General features: G+C 50.2%; 1 protein-coding gene across 1 annotated transcript in view; it reads right to left on the reverse strand.

Moving 5' to 3' along the window:
- Positions 1 to 17,841, reverse strand: part of LOC111820378 (neuron navigator 1-like) — a 94,517-nt gene extending 76,676 nt beyond the window's left edge. The window contains exon 1 of the mRNA XM_023730345.1: positions 17,814 to 17,841. The gene's annotated coding sequence lies outside the window, so the exon portion shown is untranslated. The remainder of the gene's footprint in view (positions 1 to 17,813) is intronic.
- Between the last annotated feature and the right edge of the window lie 2,708 nt (positions 17,842 to 20,549).

Below are 20,549 nucleotides of genomic sequence, written 5' to 3' on the forward strand. Positions count from 1 at the left end.
AGCCACGCACTGGTGGTTTTAGAGCCTAAAGAACTCTTTGCCAGAATGCGCTAACCATCAGATTATTCCCCATCCCATCCCCAACCTCCATCTCTCCCGTCCTGTACCCACCCCCTACACCAAGCTCCTGCCTCCTAGAATCTGAGGAGCCCTGTGTCGGAGTCTCAAGGTTCACCCGCTCTCCTGGAGCTAATCATCACAGCCTGCCTAGTGTGAGAGGTATTTGCGTATGTGTCTGTCTCCTGCACCAGCCCAGGAGCTCTCCCAGTGCACAACTGCCTCAACACCTTGCATGGAGCAGATCCTGCAACTGTGTTGTTAAGCAGATTTGCAGGCCTGAATGCTGTACATTGGGTCTGTACCCTGCATGACTCGGGTCTTGCTGGTATCCCCAGAACTCTGCCTTCCATGATCCCAGAGCTGGATTGAGATACCATAAAATCTGCAAGGATCGGAGCTTACCATGTGCTTACCATAGTACTGAGAACACAGGGCTCTCAGGCAGAGGAATGTTTGGTAAGAAGCATAGACTCTTGGCTGGGCCTTGGAGATACAGAGAAAGATGGAGATTCTGCCCTCAAGGAACTCAATGTCTGGCAAGGGATGTAAGACAGACAATACAAGACCTGGGAAAAGAATAATCCTGTTCCTGTGAAAAACCAATGTCACACGTATCAATACATTCGTCATCACAGGTAGAAAGATGTAGGTGTATGTATACTAATCATAGCAGGGACGAGGGAGACTGTGAACCCTGGAGAGCAGGGATCCTGGCTAGCTCATTCACTGCTATAACCCCAGTGTCCAGCACTTAGTAGGTGCTGAATACATGTGAATGTCAGAGTAAGAGATCGTGTGAGCAGGCAGGAGAACAGGTGGAGGAAATAGCAAAGGTTTCCTGGAATATGGTGTGTTGTAAATAAGGGAAGCGTTCAGATGGGGAGAGCAGGAAAAAGGAGGTTGCTCATGTTCACCCCTGCCCAGCAAAGGCATTGTCTTAAAGGAGTGGAGGGGATGAGTTGGGTGCAAAGGTTTACCAGAGGACACAGTGCACACTGACCATGAGGGTTTGTGTACAACATTTAGGAAACTCATGGGTGGACCAGGGCTTTCAATTCCAGATAGGGAATAATGAGCAGTAAGGAACTGGTTAAAGGGACTCAGGTGTTATCTAGAATATGCCAGAAGTTGGCCAAGACACAGAGAACTCCCAAAGAATGAGGCCAGTCGTGGGACTTTCTCTCTGGGCACACATAAGGTACTCATGTTTATGCCCAAACTCTGAGATCCCAGCTTGAGGTAGAAGTCAAGCCCAATCATTGGCATCAAATCTTTGGGTAAGCATGACCATGCCCTTCTTTCCTCCATCCCACAGGCTACATGTAATGAAGTCACAAACTATCCCTTCTAAAGTTATCCTTACTCTGAGGCCATTTTCTAATCTGCATAAGACACACCTCATTCAATCACATGGGAACCTTATCTTTCCTAAAAATGGCAATTTGAGATTCTGGGGATACCTGTTCTCTGATATACCAGGTTTTAGTTGTTCTTGCTTGTTGTCTAACCCAAATGTCCCTTCTTGCATATAAATTCATCTCCTCCTTAGCAAACAAGAAAAAATTAACTGATTACTATCCTGGCTGGAAAACATTATTTCCACTGTGGTCCCCTCCACCCAGTGAGTACTGCTGGGGGCAAAGCTAGGTGCTATCCCCGCTGGGTTCATTTGGTTCCTTGTCTCTGGTGTCTAGGTCTGCAGGTTAGCTCCTCTCAAATTCATCTTTATGATGGCTTTGAAACTTCTTACTCCACTTGTTGCTCTGTGCACCTGTATTTCACTGATGCCCCTGCCCCAGGGACCTAATCTTCCTTCCTTCCTGGTTGTCTTACTCCCTCCTCATTTGTTCCTGTGTTTCAGCCTCATCCCTCCCCATCTCTTTATCCTCCTTTGCTCCTCTCGAGGGATACCCTATTCCCCAAATCCCACTCCTTTCCTTTCCTTCAGTAAACAGCTTCTGAAATTCTGCTTGCTTCAAGAAGAGAGGGTTGTCCAGAAAAGGGGCAGTAGCTCTCCTCCACACCAACTAAACCTAGTGCCCCACACTCCCTGCCTACATGAAACGCCACTTGTCAGTGTGTGAGATGGACAGTTCATCTCATGAGTTAACCCAGCACTGATCTCCCCCGGTCCGTACCACTGCTGCTCTCCTTCCCCATCATCCTTTAAAGGGTCTTGCCACAGCCATGTAGTGGTTCCTTTAAATAGTCATCTTGGCATCCTGGAACTTTCCCGACGCTCCCTAATGCAACCTCTCCCTCTGTCTGGCTCTTTTTTGATTCCTTTCACATCCCCTGAATTTCCCACCATCCTCTACTGCAGTGGGAGTGTTCTGCTGCCGTGGCAACAGCCATTCCAGCATCAGTCGATAAAGCCAATATGTGCAGAATGTTTCCTCGAGTGATTCTTAAAAAGAGAGGGACCTGCCCTGTCACACCATGCTCAAACCCAGCCCTGTGCCCCTCCCACTCTGCCATCTCCCTCTCCCCCCGAGACAGGCTGTGAATGGTCCACTGAGGACACATCAGTGACCTATCTAAGGGGCCAGGATCCTGCCAATTTCTGAAGGGGAGGTGGGGAAATAGACTGGTTTGGAATCGTGGGAGTCCCCAGTCCCCAGCTCCCCAAAGACTGACTTATCACCTGACTCTTCTCTCTTCTCTTCCCAGGCACTGGCAGTTTCCAGGATAGGGATGGGGTGAGTGATCTGACCACATCTGTTGGCCCATAACTTAAAGCAATCTGAAGAATGAAGATATAGGCATACAGCCAAGGAAAGGCATGCTGTGTCATTTTACATTCTCATGCCCCTGTGGCTGGAAATTGGTTGGAAATTTGGGTTGTCTGTGGGGGGTCTGGGGGTTGTGCCTGTTGGGATTGGGTTAGGAGAGCTGGGTGGCAGTGGAAGAGAGGAGACAATGAGAAGGAGGACTAGGCTACACCCATTCTGTTGACCTTGAAAGATGGTCTTGGGACAAGGGGGGACCTGAGCCAGAGGGTAGTAGGCAGGTGAGGCCACCCTTGGTTCTCCACAGGCTAAGGGCAGAGAAGTGAAGAGGGAAAGATCTTCTTGATTTCTGTACCCACAGTCAGGATCTGGAGAGCAACGGCGAGGAACACAGCCATATGGCTCTGCAAGCATAGCCCACCCACCCTGGGCCGGGGTGCAACTGTCACCAACCCAACTGAGTGACAAGCACGTCTAAATTTTCCCAGCTCAGAGCCCTCTAATGAGTTCTTTTCATCACCTCCCCAAGCATGTTCCAACCCCTCTGCCTTTGTTGAGAGCTCCCAGCCATTGCTTCCCACTTCTTTCTGTCCTCCTCTCCCCATGTCATTGCACCTTTCTGCAGGACTTCTTGAGCACCCACCACATGGCCAAGGCCAGGCTAGCAGCTGCTGACATAGCTGATGCCTGTGTGCAGTCTGGTCTGCAGCCAGACGACCAGCTCCCCATTGATCATACCTTGTTTAGTGCCTTCTATATGCCAGGTATAGTAGGTGCTGGGAGAAATGGTAGAGAACAAAACAGATAAAAAATCCTTCCCCTTACAAGACTTTTCTAATGGGAGGGACAGACAATAAACTTGATAAAAATGTTAGCTACTAAAAAGTGCCACTGCTGTTGTTGTTGCTAGGTGCCATCAAGTCACTTTTGACTCATAGTGACCCCATGTGACAGAGTAGAACTGCCCTATAGGGTTTCCAAGGCTGCAGTCTTCACAGAAGCAGATTGCCAGGTCTTTCTCCCGTGGGTGGGTTCAAACGGCCAAACTTTTGGTTAGCAGCCAACTGCTTAGCCATTGCACCACCAGGGCTCCTTTGAAAAGTGCTGAGGAGAAAAAAATAAAGCAGGAAGGAGAATGTGAAATATCCAGGGTAGGGGCTGAATTTTTGATATAGTGGCCGAAGAAAGTTTCCCTGAGAAGATGATATGTGCATAAAGATTGAAGGAAGAGAGGGAGCAATCTACGTGGGTATCTGGGGGAACAGCTTTCCAGGTAGAGGGCACAGCCAGAGCAAAGGCCCGGGAGAGTGTGCCTGGCGTGTTTGAGGAGCAGTGAGGAGACAACACAGCTGGAGAGGAATGGATGCAGGGAACAGTGACAGGCAATGAGGTCAGAGATGTAAGGGGGGCCAGGGCGTGGAGGGCTTTTAAGTCATTGTAAGGACTTGGGCTTTTACTCTGAGTGAGATGGGAGCCATTGACAGGTTTGGAGCAGAGGAGTGACATGTCCCGACTTCATTTTCAAAAGGGTCTGCTGTGTGGAGAACAGATTGTTGGGATCATGTGAGAAAGCAGTTAAGTAATCCAGGGGAGAAATGATGGCAGCTTGGATCTGGGTGGTGACTGTGGTGGTAATGGGAAGTGGTCAGGCTCTGAATATAATTTGAAGCCAATAGAATTTGCTGATAGACTAGATATGGGTGTGTGGGAAAACTGGAATCAAGAATATCCTCAAGAATGTGGCAACGATTATGGGTGATGGTTCCACAACATGATTAATATAACTGATACCACTAAAATTGTATACCTGAAAAATGTTGAATTGGCAAATGTTGTGTATATTTTTACAACAATAAAAATAAATAGATAATTAAAACAAAAAAGAGTATCCTCAAGGAGTTTGGCCTGGACAACTGTAAGAATGAAGTTGCCATCAATCAAGATAAGAAAGACTTCAGAAGGAGCTGGTTCTGGAAAAAGGATTAGGAATCCTCTATTCTCCCTGCCCTCCCTGAGACCACAATGTACCTCCTGACTCGTACTTCCCTGACTCTTCCCACCCAGTTCATTGAACCACTTCCCTAACATCTGTAGCCATCGTTTATTATTCACTCATCTGTGTTTTCCAAGCATCCATCTTTGGTTGGTCTATTGAACGGTTTTGCAACGGTGTCATCAGACTAGGCATTTCCTGAGGACAAGAATTGTCTCCTCTTATCAGACTGGCTCTCCCAGGGGTCAGGGATTATGAACTTTTCCTCCCAAACCCATCACAGCTCTGTGCACATAGTGGGCTCTCAAAAATATTTGTTGAATGACGATTGATAAAATGAATGAATGCGTGACACAGAACAGATGTGTGGGGGATTGTAAACAGCAGTGACCTCTCAATACCCCATGGCAAGAGATGGTGCAGCTGGTGTGCTGGAATGGGAGTCAGGCTTCTGGGATGGTGTCCCAGCAAAGTCTTCCCTCTTTCTCCCCAGCTCTGGGCCAGAGAGAGGCCAGCATAACCTCTCCCTGCTCCTCGGGGGAACGAGCTGTGGGACTGTGGGACCTATCATGGTTGATACCCTCTCCTGTCCTCACATGTCTGCTCTGCTCAGGGACATGGGAACTGTTTTGCCACACCTCTAGGAGACATGGGCAAGAGTAGGTAATGTCTACTCAGGGTCCCTGGCACATGTGGCAGTTCCCAGCTGGAACTTCAGCCCCACTCCCCACTCCTACCCCCAGAAGAAAAAGGGACAATGGACACAATGGTTCAACATGGATGTTCCAGCTTGCTTGCATCTGCGGGGCCTCATCCAGACTGATCCACTTGCTTACCCAGCCTCCAGCCCAGCTGCCACCTTTGCTTTGCTAGGCTTTGGTAGTTGAGACGTTTCTGTGGATTTCATGGGGACTTGTTTCAGCCTCACTGGTCCGAAGAGGGTCTCTGAGCTCAGGACTTGGGGATTTTTGGGGGGGCCTCAAGGTCAAGTGTGTGGGTTCAGGAGAGATTTGCATCTGTCCTGCCAAGGAAAATGAGGCTTAGCAAACTGAAGGCAGGAAGTAGAGGCAGGGGCTGCGGCCTCAGGCTGCCTGCCCTCTGGTCCAACTGTCTAGGGAGAGTTTCCTGGAGGGTGGAAATGCGGAGAAGTCCTAAGCTACAACCCACATTCCTTGGAACTCACAGCTGGCAGGACACATCTTCCCTTGAGCCTCTGCAGCCAGTAGGGCAGGGATGGGCCAGGGATGGAGCAGGGATGAGCCTGCCCATTGTGTGAAAGGGGAGGGGCAGACACTAGGCCCTGAGAAGCAAAACAAGTCATCTCTGGTCACACCAGGAACAGGACTAGAGCCTGAAGCCCAGTGTCCCCAGCTGGAGGCCAGAGCTCCCCAAGGCTGGGAGGGGGTAAAGGTCTCCTCTTCCGAGGCAGAATGCTCTGGGCTATGTAGCTCCCAGAGGCTGTAGTAGCTGTGGCTGAGGGATGACTGGGAGGGCCTGCACCAGATCTGGGAGAGGAGGGCAGAAGCTGAAGCCCCAAAGACTGGCCCTTCCTTCACCCATGGTTTTTTTCAGCTGGCCCTAGCACTGGGAAGTCCAGGGCTAGAGAGATAGAATGAGGGCTGGGCTGCTGTTCTTTGTTTTACCAAGAGTCCTAACCCTTAGGCTAGAGCATGGGACCTCTCTTCCTTGTGACCCTGTTGGTCCTCAGCAGGGGCCCAGGAGGTGTGCAGCAAAGCACTGGGTTCCTCCTTCCTCTTCTTTTGGAGAAGTGGGGCCCAGGACCTCCAACTGTTAGACCCTCATTCTTTTAAAGCCAGGAGAGCTCCATAGGAGAGCATATCTCTGACTTGGTGGCCTGGATAGCCTCCCAGAAAGGACTTTTCTCTACTTTATGGTATCTGGCTGACCATCGCCCAACCCTCAAGACCTGGCAATCTTGCCCTCCAATGCTCTCCTACCTCCCCTCTACTCCTGACCTAATTCCACCCTTGCACCTGTGCTTTGCCTTGCCCTTCTCCTGGAATGTCTTCTCTTGTATAAATTCAAGTTCAATTCACCCTTCAAGGCCCAGCTTCAGGGCCACCATCTTTACGAAGCCTTCCCTGATCATCCAGGGCCACACTGATTTTTACCTTTCCTGCTATCTTAGTCATCGAGTGCTGCTATAACAGAAATACCACAAGTGGATGGCTATAACAAAGAGAAATTTATTTCCTCACAGTAAAGTAGGCTAAAAGTCCAAATTGAGGGCATCAGCTCCAGGGGAAGACTTTCTCTCTCTGTTGGCCTTCTCATCAATCTTCCCCCGGACTAGGAGCTTCTCTACGCAGGGACCCCAGGTCCAAAAGATGCGCTCTGCTCCCAGCACTGCTTTCTTGGTGGTTTGAGGTTCCCCTGTCTCTCTGCTTGCTTCTCTGTTTTAAATCTCAAGAGACTGCCTCAGGACACAATCCAGTCTTGTAGATTGAGTCCTGCCTCACTAACACAACTGCAGCCCAACCTTCCTCATTAACATCATAGAGGCAGGATTTACAACATATAGGAAAATCACACAATACCGGGAATCATGGCCCAGTCAAATTGATACACACATTTTTAGGGGGACATAATTCAATCCATGACACCTGCCTACTGATTATAGTCAGGGAAGCATGTAGTCAAATTCTGCCTAGTTATATCCTGGAAGTCCCAACCAGTCCAGGACCCCATAAGACTTCCCTGGTGCTACAACAGTTAAGCGCTGGGCTGCTAACTGAAAGGGTGGTAGTTTGGACCCACCCAGCGGCTCTTCAGGAGAAAGACCTGGCAATGCGCTCCTGTAAGATTACAGCCTAGAAAACCCTATGGGGCAGTATGAATCGAAAATTGACTTGACAGCACCTAACAACAACAACAATTCTCAAGTCTTGGGGGTTCCCTTTTGACCTGTTGGTTGGCCTTAGGCAGTTCGACTGGTCATATAAGAAAGGAGGTGGGAGTGGAGGTGATGTTAAGCGGTGGAGAGTCGCCACTCCCTCTGCTCATGGGCTCACAGCTAGAGTGGCTGAAGGGAAAGGCAGGCGGAAAATACCTAATCAAGTGTTCTGCTGGAAATTGTACTCACTTCAAATCAGATCCCCCTATACCTCAAGCTAATAAAGAGCCCAGGCTAAGAAGTCCAAACGTTTTCCACATGTGCTTGTCTTATACGTTGCCATGGCAACTGTCCCATACCCACCAGTCGGGGTGTCCATCATACACTGGGCCCCAGACAAGCTCTACACTACCCAGGTACATCCCTCTCAGATCAGGACCAGCCCAATCTGTTGTCAAGGCAACTGCAGGCATGTGAGGAGGGACTCCAGGCAGGCAAGAAGAGGGTGAAGCATGAGCTGTGGCCGTGTCCGCATGTTGGATGAAGACACGCACACTGCTGTGTCTATAGTATCCTTTGGTGTGGACAAACCTGGAGCCAAACCTGACCATCTACGCAGAGTTGGTTGTTTTAAGGCCACTGAATCACAATACTAACTGGGACCTCAAAGATAATCTTATTCAGTGTCCTGCCTTAGGACAGAACTGGCCCAGTGGTGATAAATTCTACTGCCCCACTGTGTTGGGCCACATAAACCCAAAAACGTGATAAGGGAAAACAAGAGGCCCAAACCTGAGGTTGTCTTGCCAACCCAGTGATGCCATCATTACCTCAGAGCAGAACGCCTTATTCTGTGTTCACAGATTGGATTCAGCAGGTCCATAAAACCTCCCATCAAATTACAAGCCAAACATTGTGAATATGTCCATTTGTCTGGGGAGACATTTTGCAATGTCAGTCAGATCCTTAAAGAGGTCCTCGAGGCCAGAAAGTTAAAGACAACTGAGTCAGGAGGAGGCGCTATTCACCTTAACCGCAACCAGCTGGAAACACCTGATTTAAATGAAACTGGCCTTCTCCCTACTCTGGAGAGAACAACGCACCCATTTCCCGGCTGCATTCATTTTCTCAGCTGGCACCCGTATGTTTTATGATAGTTTTTGTTAGGTTTTTAAATGACGCATTAAACTTAACAGAGGAATGCCATGGATTCATGTTTCAATGAATTTTAATAGAATAATCACTGGCAATTACTTGGCATATAAAAACTGCTCTGCAAATGTTAGGAATATTCATTGGTGTGATGGGTGGGCGTTTCAAGGCTGTGATGAGAACAGTCTTTCACACCGCTGGATTTCATCACAAGGAGCTTACCACCTCTGCGCTCCCCCCTGCCTCCATGGAAACCCAATTCTTCAGCAGGAAGGATGCAGCAAGCTCATCAGGTCAGTGCCTGCCCCTGGACTGAAACAGTGTTTATGCAAACATAGGGCTGCTCACCCTCTACCAGCACTGGGGCTGAGCTCTTCCCCTGCTCAGGACACTCTCTTACCTACCTGAGCTCAATCATTCCACGTGGCAGAACTCACTCATTTCTTCTCCGGCTGTCTGTCCAGGTGCAATGATTGTCTTGCACACACAGACAGCTAAGCATTTCTCTGTGTTCCCCCCACCACCCCGTAGCTTCGTCTGCTCTGGGATGGATGACCCCACACTTGCTGACCCTTCCTGGGTCCTGACCCTTTAATTATCTTCAGTTCCCTCTGAAGCCGGACTCCCACCCTCTGAGAGCCACACACAGGAAGGCAGGTTTTGGGTTCCTTCCACCTTTTAAAGGACTCAGATGGACAAGGAATGTTGTGACTGGGGTAATTCTCACACTTAATCTTCATGGTTATTGTGTCTGTGTCACCTCACTCTCTTCAGCTGCCTCTCCCCAGAGCACCTTCTGGGTAAGCCCTGCTGGGCGGCCTTACTGTGCAGGGAATTTTCTTAGCAGGGGACCCTAATCCTCTTACCATGGGGGTGTGGGCTGCTATGCTCCAGTTTCTGTCCATTCAGTGGTGCTGGAGGGAGGGACCACGGCCTTGAAGATGACTGGCTTTGCAGACAGCACTTTTTGAGGTGAGGCCTGGTGCAGGATGTCCACTTGCCCTGGGCCTTCCCGAGACTGAGGCTGAGGGAGACCCTACTTCAAAAGTTTTGAGGAGGGCTGGCCAACCTTTGGAGTCCCTAGGTGGTACAATGGGTTAAGTGTCTCACTACTAACCAAAAGGTTGGTGGTTCAAACCCACTCAGCAGCACCTTGGAAGAAGGGACTGGCGATCTGCTTTCAAAAGGTCACCAAAAACTAAACCAAACCCATTGCCGTCAAGTCAATTCTGACTCATAGTGATCCTATAGGACAGAGTAGAACTGCCCTATAGGGCTTCCAAGGCTATAATCTTCACAGAAGCAGACTGCCACATCTTTCTCCCACAGAGCAGCTGGTGGGTTCGAACCACCGACCTTTCAGTTAGCAGCTGAACGCTTAACCACTGTGCCATCAGGGCTCCCATTGAAAACCCTATGGAGCAGTTCTAGGCTGCACACATGGGGCTGCTATGAGATGGAATTGACTCGATGGCAACTGGTTTGGCTTTATGGATTTTGGCAAACCTTTGCCCAGGGGGTAGGGGGAAGACCTGTGAACCAGGTCTTCAGGGCAGCACTTGAGATAAAGCTTCCGTGGATTGGTCACAGGAGTAGGGAGGGCAGCGACAGAAGTTCAGCAAGTAGTCTAGGTTCCTCCTGCCTCCTGCCACTGAAACTTCTAGCTGCCCCATGGCTCCCTGGAAAACTACCCGCAAAGTTGTATAGGGTACTCCAGTCTGGAGAAGTTCCTATTAACCAAGCCTCCTCCCTGTAAGTATTCTTATCCTCAGGGCCTTCCCATGGCCTATGGGCACTCAGAGAACTAAAGGGGCCGAGATTTCCTAGAAATCTGATCTGTAACAGATTGTCTCAGGTTGGAGTGTTGAATATCCAAAGGCCCGCTAGGAGGAAGCCGAGTCCAGGATAGACAGACAGGTATGTGGTATGGGGGACAATCCTCCTAGAAACCCAGGGGGGCAGTTTATCACTTCCCTCCTCCACCTCATCTTTCCCAGCACCGAAGACGCACGGTGAAGGCAGGTGCCCCACAGACTGCTGTTGCTTGACCTCCTGGTGGTGTCACGAGGGTCAGATCGCTACCTTGCCCTTTGGGGTGGGAGATATATCCCAGGGCTGGGGTTTCTCCAGGGTGACTGTTATGGATTGACTTGTGTCCCCAAAAAATACATGTTGTAAATCCTAACCTCTACGCCCGTGGTTATAATTCCATTTGGGAATGGGCTGTCTTTGTTATGTCAATGAGGCAGGATTAGTGTAGGGTGTGTATTGAGTCAATCTCTTACAAAATATAAAAGGAGCAGATTAAGCAAGCAGAGATGGGGAAGACAGATGCCAAGGCACACGGAGATCTCCAAGGAACCAGAAAACAGAAGCTGAACAGACAAGGATCTTCCTCCAGAGCCAACAGAGAGAAAGTCTTCCCCTAGAGCAGCACCCTGAATTTGGACTTCTAGCCTCCTAAATTGTGAGAAAATAAATTTCTGTTCCTTAAAACCATCCATTTGTGGTATTTTGGTTATAGCAACACTAGATAACTAAGACAGTGACCATGTAGAACATGTACAACTGCACAGCTCCAGACTGCAACATAAGTCCCACAAGGGCAGGGTCTTTGCCTGTTTTGTCTGTTGATGTATCCCAACCTCCTGGAACAGTGCCTGACACATTGTTGTTAGCTGCCGTCCAGTCGGCTCTGACTCATGGTGACCTCATGTACAACAGAGCAAAACATTGCCTGGTCCTGCACCATCTTCATGATCATTGGTATGTTTGAGTTCATTATTGCCACTATTGTGTAGTGCCTTCCAACCTAGGGGGCTCATCTTCCAGCACTATATCCGAAAACATAGGGTTTTCATTGGCTAATTTTTGGAAGTAGATCACCAGGCCTTTCTTTCTAGTCTGTCTTAGTCTGGAAGCTCCACTGAAACCTGTCCACCATGGGTAACCCTGCTGGTATTTGAAACACTGATGGCATAGCCTCCAGGACCATATCAACATGAAAGACACCACAGTATGACAAACTGACAGACAGGTGGTAGCCTGGCACATAGTAAGCACTTAATAAATATCTGGTGAATGGATATGAATGCCCTCTGGAGTTGGGCAATGTGGAGGCCTCGGTTTTCTCTGCATGAAGCAGGACACAGGAAAGCTAGACCTTGCCAACCCTATGTATTGTTTGATTTTGAGGACTTGCAGTTGGAAATACCATGCAGAGCAACTCATATGCCCTGCAGAGTGGGAACAGTCTGGGGAGGGTCCGGGCTAGGGTGGTAGTCGGGGAGGGGGCTCCAGGCTGCCGAGCCTCCGCTATTCTTGACACTCCATTAAATGGCTCCCACTGGGTCCAATTCACTGCCTGGAGGCAAATCAATCCCAATCCCAGCCAAACACTGTTGTGAGGAGAAGTCACTCAGTCTCCTCCCTCTCCCTTCCTTCCTCCTAAGACATCGAATCCAGATCCTTCTAGTTTCTATTTCAGATCCCTCCAGCAGGGTACCTCGGATGACCACACTTCTCTGGCCTCTTGCTTCACTGCCCCTCCCAGAGCCAGGCTCAGTGTGCTCATAAGCCCGCTGCCTCTCCCGGCCTCCCTGGGGCACCCCGGCTGGAGGCGTCGTCCCCTCCAGTGAGGTCAGGGCTAAGAGCATGGGCTCTCAGGACTGGCTGCCTGGTTCAAATCCTGGCTGGGCCACGTTAGTCAAGTCACTCAACCCCTCCGCAACAGTTTCCTTATCTGTAAAGTGGGGTCGGGGGGGGGGCGGTGATAATATCCTCCCGTCAATAACAAATAATGCCAAAAGGTATTGAACAGTTAATATGTGTCAGATTCTCTTCTAAGCATTTTACCTGTATTGGTGTATTTAATCCTCACAAAACCCTATGAGGAAGGTACTATTATCGCCCCCAATTTTACAACCAAGAAAATGGAGGCACAGAGAGATTAAGTAACTTGCCCAAGGTTGCACAGCTAGCAAGTGACAAAGCCGTGATGAAAAACTAGGGAGTTAGGTTTCAACCCTCGTATGGTTGTTAGAAGGATTAAAGGTGCTTATGACAATTCCAGGAGCCCTGGTGGCAAAAGGTCAGCAGTTTGAATCCACCATTGGCTCTGCAGAAGAAAAGACCTGGTGATCTGCTCCCATAAAGATTCACAGCCTAGGAAACCCCATGGGGCAGTGCTGCTCTGTCCTATAGGGTCGCTGTGAGTTGGAGTCGACTCGACGGCACACAACAACAACAAGGACAATGCCTGCTTCAGAATAAACAATCAGTAAGAATCAGCTGCTCCTACTAGTATTATTATTACCTCCCACCCCCACTCCTGGAAGTCTGCTTGGTCCCAGACGGCTACTCTGTTTACCCAAACGGGACTCCCAGAGACCCCTGAACTCTCCCAAGCCTCCTCTGGCCCACAGGGCACTGACCCTACTGGGGCCCTGAGAAAAGAGCTAATACTGTCCATCCCTGACCTTGTTCTGTGTTTTTTAGTCAATTGTCTGCTTGTCCTCTCTCCACGGATGGCTGGGGCATCAGGCTCATCTTAGCCCAGAAGTCCCCAGAGGACAGAGAACATGGTGGTGTGAACTCAGCATGAAATGACACTGATTTGGAGTGAGATGCCAGCGACGTCCTGGGGCCTGCCCAGGCGGGGGGAGATGCCGGCAGGGACTGTGGTTCACTGACCTGGTTTCCTTCCCACCATTTGGCAGAGGTTAAGAGAGACCGAGTTGAGCCTTAATAGTATGCAATTAACACAGTGACTACCAGCAAGGGACAGGAAGCCAGGAGAGGAATATGAGAAGAGCATGACTTTTTGACAAGCCCAGGTTCAAATCCTGGTGCAGCCCCCTAGGAGTATATTATCAGACAAGTTATTTTATATAACCTCCCAGAGCCTGAGTTTCCTGGTCTATGACACAGAGTACCAATACCATGTCACAAAGTTGTGTAAGGCAGACATGAAAGACTTTACGCAAAGCACCGAGCACCATGCCCTGCACATAGTAAGTGCTCCATAAATGGTAGTCATTATTACCATTTGGTTATATTAGTGTTTGGGGAGTCAGAAAGCAGTGGTCTAAGGTTCAGTTCTCCTGCTAACTAACCATGCAATCCTGAGCAAGCCACTTCTCCTCTCTGAGCCTCATCTCTCCCCAATTCAAAATGAGGTCAGATCTGGGTGGTTTATAAGGCTCATTAGAGCTTTAACTTCCTATGTTCTTCAATTCCAAGTCATCTGTAGTCCTATGATACTTGGATTTTGCCTGAAACTCCCAGAAGGGCATGGTGGGCTTGCACCATTGAGCTGGAACCTACCTGTTGTTGTTGATAGTTGCTGTCGAGTCAATTCTGACTCGTGGCAACCCCACATGCAGAGTACAACTGCTCCATAGGGTTTTCAAGGCTGTGACCTTTCGGTAGCAGATTGCCAGGCCTGTCTTCCAAGGTACCTCTGGATGGGTCCTAACCACCAACCTTTCGGCTAGTAGTCCAGAGCTTAACCTTTTGCACCAGGCAGGAAGCACTAGAGCTTACTAAGGGCCCAGAACAAACTTGTCTCCCAGAGTGCAGTTACCACCCCTCCCTCTTGCCCTAGCTGTGGGCAGACCAGGCTTGCCAGCTTTCCCCGAATGAAGACTTTATCCCTGCTGCCAAATCTACAAGACATGAAAAAAACTCGATTGTAGCTTAAAGATGGAGTCAGCTCAATAAGGGAGAAAAGGAGGATGAAAAGCAAAACAACCCCAGCATGAGGCCACACTTGGCATGGTCCCTCCCACACTATATATATCTCAACCCTCCAGTGAGAAGCAAGGCAGGGAGGAGGCTCTGGCTTGTTCCCCAGTGACACATGTTATGATGACAAGATCCCTTCATTATGTGTCCACTTAGCACTCACTCAAACATGCCACAAAGTGAAGTTATTAAAGAATCTGTGTAAACCTCGGGGTGACCCTTCCCAGCCCTCCTGCACACGGCCTCACACATGTGGGCGCACGCTAATGTCAGCCGTGGCTGCCCTTGGCTTTCCAGATTAAGATCTGATGGCAGCCTGGGTGCTGCTTTGTGCTGACATCCACCAAGGGGAGTGTGTGCTGGGCCCTGACCAGCACAGCCATGTGGGCTAGGAGAGGGCCAGGGCACATGTGCAAACACACATGGGTTCAGGCACTTCTGAACTTGCCACAGGGCAAAGGCAGCAGGAGAAGATGGATGGTCTTTGGGACAAAGGAAGACCATCCCCAAAACTCCTGCTTGGTGGCAATCATCATCGGAAATTCTCTGCCTGCTGTACAGACACCAGTCAGCCTTCCTGGGACTCTATTCCCAGAGAGAATTAGTACGAAAGGAGTGCAAGGCTGAGGAAGTTCTTCGACCTTCTCCTGCTCCCCTCAAGGACCCTGCCTTCCCAGATGTGGTAAGCCTGGATACCAGAGACAACCACGTCAGGCAGAAAGCAGGAAAAGACTGGTTGCTCCTCCTTAGCCAGCAGAGCAAGAAACAGGCTCGCAAAGGATAGATGAGCTCCACAGCCACTTATTTCGGATTCCTCACTCACTCACTCACTCACTCAGTTCACTCATTCACCAAACACTGTGCTAGGTGATGGGAACAAAATGAGTCCACAGACAAGAAGGGAGGATATTCAAGCTTCAAAAAAGCGGGCCTGTCTCCTGTCGTCCCCAAACTGATATGGAAATAATGTGACCAATAACTGTGAAATAACCGTGCTGGGTGCTGTGAATGATATAAAAGAAATATATGATATGGTATTCTCCAAGGCACCCATTCTCCTTCTACAAAGTGGGGAGAACAAACCCAGTGACCTCTCCATGCTGTGGGGCCTGGCAAGGGAGGCAGGCTGTCTGGGCTGCCCCATCATCTCCTATAAGGACAGGTTACTGGGATACCAACAAATTCTGCAGGCAAGGCTCCCTGAGTGAGTACACAGGCTGGACACTCCTTGATGGAAGGACAAAGTCTCAGTCATCTTTTACCCCAGTGTCAAGCACAGTGTTTGGCACAAGGTAAGCATCCGCCGATGGCTTATTGAATGAAACAATGAATGAATGAATGAGTCATGTCATGCCCTGAGTGAATTTCGGGGAGATGAGGGCGCAGGGCATAAAATGGAACCCTTCAGTTGTTTCCTCTCTTCTCTGTGTTCTTCAAGCTCAGAAGAGTGAGGGCTCCCCCACAAAGCACAAGCAAATCCGAGATCTCTCTCCCCATTTGACCCACCCACCTACCCATCAAAGAGCTGAGTGTTGAGGTTGGCAAAGACTGATCACCATGACAACAAGCTAGCACTGGCTCAGAGGCAGCGCTGTGAACCTTGCTCCTCTTCCCAAGAGCCTTGGAGGAAGCTGGTGTTTCTCGTCTTGCTATGCAAAACCCACCTCCAGAGGTTTGCTGGCCCTGTGCCCCAGAGGGTAACCCAACCTGTGATCTACAGACATTTTCAGATTGAGCTGGTAAGGGTGGTCTTCCAGCTGACATGTCTGAGGGATTCCTCCAAAGCCAGTCTGTAGAGATGCAAAAAGTGAAAGTCCTCTCACCAACCCATCGGATAATAATTATGAACGAGTGCGCGTTAGGTGGAGATCATTAGGCTCAAACATTATGGCATACACATAAGGAAGCCATTACACTAACAAAACTGCAAATGTAAAAATAGAGCCCCGCATAGTTTCCTGGTTACCGCATTCTAATTTGGATGGGTTTTCAGTGCCAGTGAAGTTTGGTTTCCTTTTGTGCCCTGCCATGCCCTGGTTCCTCCGCGTATATGCTTATTGTGGGAGGAGATGGCTTGTTAAAACGCCCAGTCTCCACCCCAGGCCCCCACCAAGGCTTAAATGGACGAGCGAGGGTTGCTGCACTGTTTGTAGGGTCAAGGTGGCTCCCAGATCATGGCTGCAGACCAGGCCCTGAGAGGGCTCCCCAGGGCCCAGGGCCCAGCTCCCAGGTCGAGGGGGACATGGACCACCTGCCCAGCAGGCAACAGGCAGGAATGGCACACCATCAGTGTCAAAGTGACATCAGCATCAGGCTGCATTCCAAGCCCAGCTGTGCCCCTGGAGCAGCACACTGCAATGAAGCAGTAGACAAATCCTTTGGACAGTCTCAAGTTTGCCAAAAGCAAGTCTGGTGACTTTCTTGGGGCAAGTGTTCCTTATTGCTAAAGGATAGAGCTGGTTCTTTGCAGTGTGGAGTATTTTGTACCTCTGGTGTGGACCACAGCTACCTCTAGATTTTTTTTTTAATGTTGCAAGGAAGTCAACACACATCCCTAAACTGTGCTGAGGATGTGACCCACTTAGGACTTGACCTGTGGTATACAGGTCCTCACTCACTCATTCCTTCATTCAGAGATACCAGCTGAACACCTTCAATGGACCAGAGACTGGACTGAGGATACCTGGGAACAAGGCAATGTCTCTGCCCTTAAGGAATATCACTGTATTTGAGTTTCAGGGGTCTTTTGGTAAATCTCACATTCTGGTTTCTGAGGTTCAGTTAATAGCATTAAGCACATCAAGTGCTAGGTCACGACTGTAGACTGTCACAGGGAAGATGACTGTCATGCGAGTAGCCTGTTGAAGGTGGTCCTGGGAGAGGAAGCTGTTGTCAGGCAGAGTTACCCAGATGGCTCTGGGCTGCCTCCAAGGTTCCCAGGTCCTGGTATTTACGACCATAGCTTTGCTTGGAACCTGGCTCTTGGCTCTCACTTTCCCAGCATGCTACCTCCTCGTCAGTACCCCAGTAACTCCCACAGCCTGATAAACCCGGCACCTGCTTGCCTTTTTCCTATCCTGACCCTGAATTGCTCCTGGATTTGGCAAACCAGCCTTGCGTTGAGTTAAGCATCGCAAAAACTCAACGTGCAATTCACAGGTTGATGTCTCATTGTCAAGAGCTGGACCCATTCGGCCGAGGCCATGTGGGCAATGAGAAGAGTTCTAGTTCAGTGGCCTCCCTATCCCGAGGAGGATGTCTTTCCCCCCAGAGCACTTACCCACGCAGGAGAAACTCTCTTCAATCCCACCAGTGGGGCTGGAGGAGCCATGGAAGGCCCAGCTACTCCGGGGAAGGGGGCCAGGCTCCTGGTCTGCCTGCAGCCTGTAGGACAGAGAAGGGGTGGTCACTCATGATTGAGGTTGTCCTGGCCTCAACGCCTCTCCATGGGGCTAAGAACCCTCTGTGAGCTTGGTTCTTCTCTATGCTAGTGCCCTACACCCCTCTGGCTGAGCCCTCCCTGACGGGTGTGTGGACTCTAGTGGGCAGCAGGGCTACTATGGAATGTTGGGCCAGGCTGGGAGCCCCTGAGGGCACGGGGATACCTGATGCCAGTCACTCTCTGGCGTTCTACCCATTCCCAGGAACACTCATCACCCACAGAGGGATCATCCACAGAGGGCAGAAGGATCCCTCGGTAACTCCAGGCCCTTAGACCTTTGTCCTGCCATGATCCCTGTCCTCAGAATGTGCATGTATGTGCAGCCATATGCATACACACAGAGAAGAGATCCCTGGCAGCTCAGGGGGCACACTGGCCTCCTTGGGCATGCCCACAGCCCAAGCAACTAGGAGGTCAGGGAAGGAGAAACGGTAAGCTCAGCTGGGGTCACAGTGACTCCTGGAGGGCTAAGTCCCTGCTGGGCCAGTTGTGGCAGCAGGAAGGAAGGGTGAGGTCTCTGGGCACCAGCTCCCAACTGCACACAGCCCTCTGAGCACAACCCCAACCATGCAATTGGTCCTAGGAACAAAGACTGTGGGAGCTTTTATTATAGGCAATCACCCTGTGCTCTCAGAGCTGGCCCGCCCACCCGTCCGCCCGCTGTCTCCAGCTAAATGGACCCTTTGGCAACTTGGCAGGAGGGGGAGGGGAAGGCTGTGCAGGCAGGAGGGGAAATTGATGGGCTGATCCTGGGGAGGGGTAGGCAGGGCCAGGGGACCCTTTGAGGCTCCCATGCTGCTGAGATTTGTCTCTCTCTCTCCAGCTGTCACTTTTTTCAACACCTAGATGGTCGGGACTCTGGGCTCAGTTCTGCCACTAACTAGTTGTGTAACCCAGAGCAAATCTCTTCCCCTCTCTGGGCCTCACTTCTACTGGGAGGTGGAAGAGATGACCTCCAAGGCCAGGGCAGTCTGACGGGTCTAGGGTTGTGTGGGTGTTTGCTGTGACTGCACAGCTCTTTCTAAGCCCCTGAGGAAGGGCTGAGTTCCTGAGTGTCTGCAGGCCCTTTGGCTGGGTGCTGGGGATGGGTGGGGTAGGGTGTGCTCAGGGACCACAGGAACATTCTCCTGGTGCCTGGCGAGTGCTCATGGGATGGGGACACTCACCATGTACTATCATCAATTAAATGTCTGCCCATGTACATGAGTGCCAAGGGGACAGAGAATAACTCGAGTTGGTGGCTTCTTGAAAGAACGAGCATGGACTTGGGTTTTTGAAGTAAGGGATGCAACATATTAGTGAGAAGGCAGTAGGACATTCTCTTGGGAGGAGGGAGGCTCTGTGTATAATGTACCAGGTGTTTCACTGAGTAAGATAATACACGTAAAGCGCTCAGCACAGCAGGCTCACAATAATAACCAGTATTAGAAGTAGTGTTGTTGTTGTTAGGTGCTGTCGAGTCAATTTTTGACTCATAGCAACCCCATGTGACAGAGTAGAACTGCCTCATACGATTTTCTAGGCTGTACTCTTTACGGGACTAAGGAGCCCTAGAGGTGCAGTGGCTGAGTGCTCGGCTGCTAACGAAAAGGTTGGTGGTTAGAACCAACCAGCCGCTCCGCAGGAGAAAGATGTGGCAGTCAGCTTCCGTAAAGATTTACAACCTTAGAAACCCGATGGAGCAGTTCTACTCTGTCCCATAGGGTCACTATGAGTTGGAATCAACTCGATGGCAACTGGTTTTAATCTTTACAGGAGCAGATCGCCAGGTCTTTCTCCCAGGGAGCGACTGGGTGCGTTTGAACCACCAACCTTTCGGTTAGCAGCCAAACACTTAGAAGTAGTTTGCTGTCATGACTATTACTGCCATTGTTATGATGCAAGGGTGGGTGAGGTTGCATCAGCCATAGGGGAACTCCAATCCTAGGAACATTGGGGAAGGTGGTCTTTAACTCTCTGGCCTCAGTCAACTCTGCATGTGTATTCATGCCTGCCTCCAGCAGGAAGACTTCACAGATAAGGCAGGTCTGCCAGGACGCCCACCTCCTCAAACACAGCCAGGCCTCATATCTCCCTTCACCTCCCCGCCTTCAGGGACAGGACTGCCTGTGCTGGAAGTCAGAGGGAGGTTGGAGCAGATAGAAGAAAACCATGATAGTGGCACCAATAACCCTACAATGCCGACATCACTAACCCTACTCTCCTCACTGAAGTCCTGTCAAAGGCCTGCTCAAGGAGGGAAGGACAGAGCTGCCCGGGAAAGAAAACACAAGGCAATAGCCGTGAGAAGCTGCCATGGCCCTTTTGCAAGAGAGCAGAGGGAATGAGGCTGAGGATCTGATGGAATTGATGGGTGAGACGAGAGGCTTGGCAAGCAGACTGAGGAGCATGTAGGCCTTTCTGGGTGCAGTCCGCAGGGGTATCAAGAGGCAGTGGTGGATTGCTCAGAGGAGAGGCAGGAGCTGTGCTTCATTGGGAAGGACTACACCCAGACCCTTGAAAAGAGATGCGGGGTGGGGATGGCTGACAGATGTGCTCTCTGGAGAAGCAGGTCAGTCCCCACCAGGCTGGAAG

The sequence above is a fragment of the Trichechus manatus genome, unplaced genomic scaffold, assembly GCF_000243295.1.
Source record: "Trichechus manatus latirostris isolate Lorelei unplaced genomic scaffold, TriManLat1.0 scaffold00035, whole genome shotgun sequence".
NCBI classification, from domain to species: domain Eukaryota; kingdom Metazoa; phylum Chordata; class Mammalia; order Sirenia; family Trichechidae; genus Trichechus; species Trichechus manatus.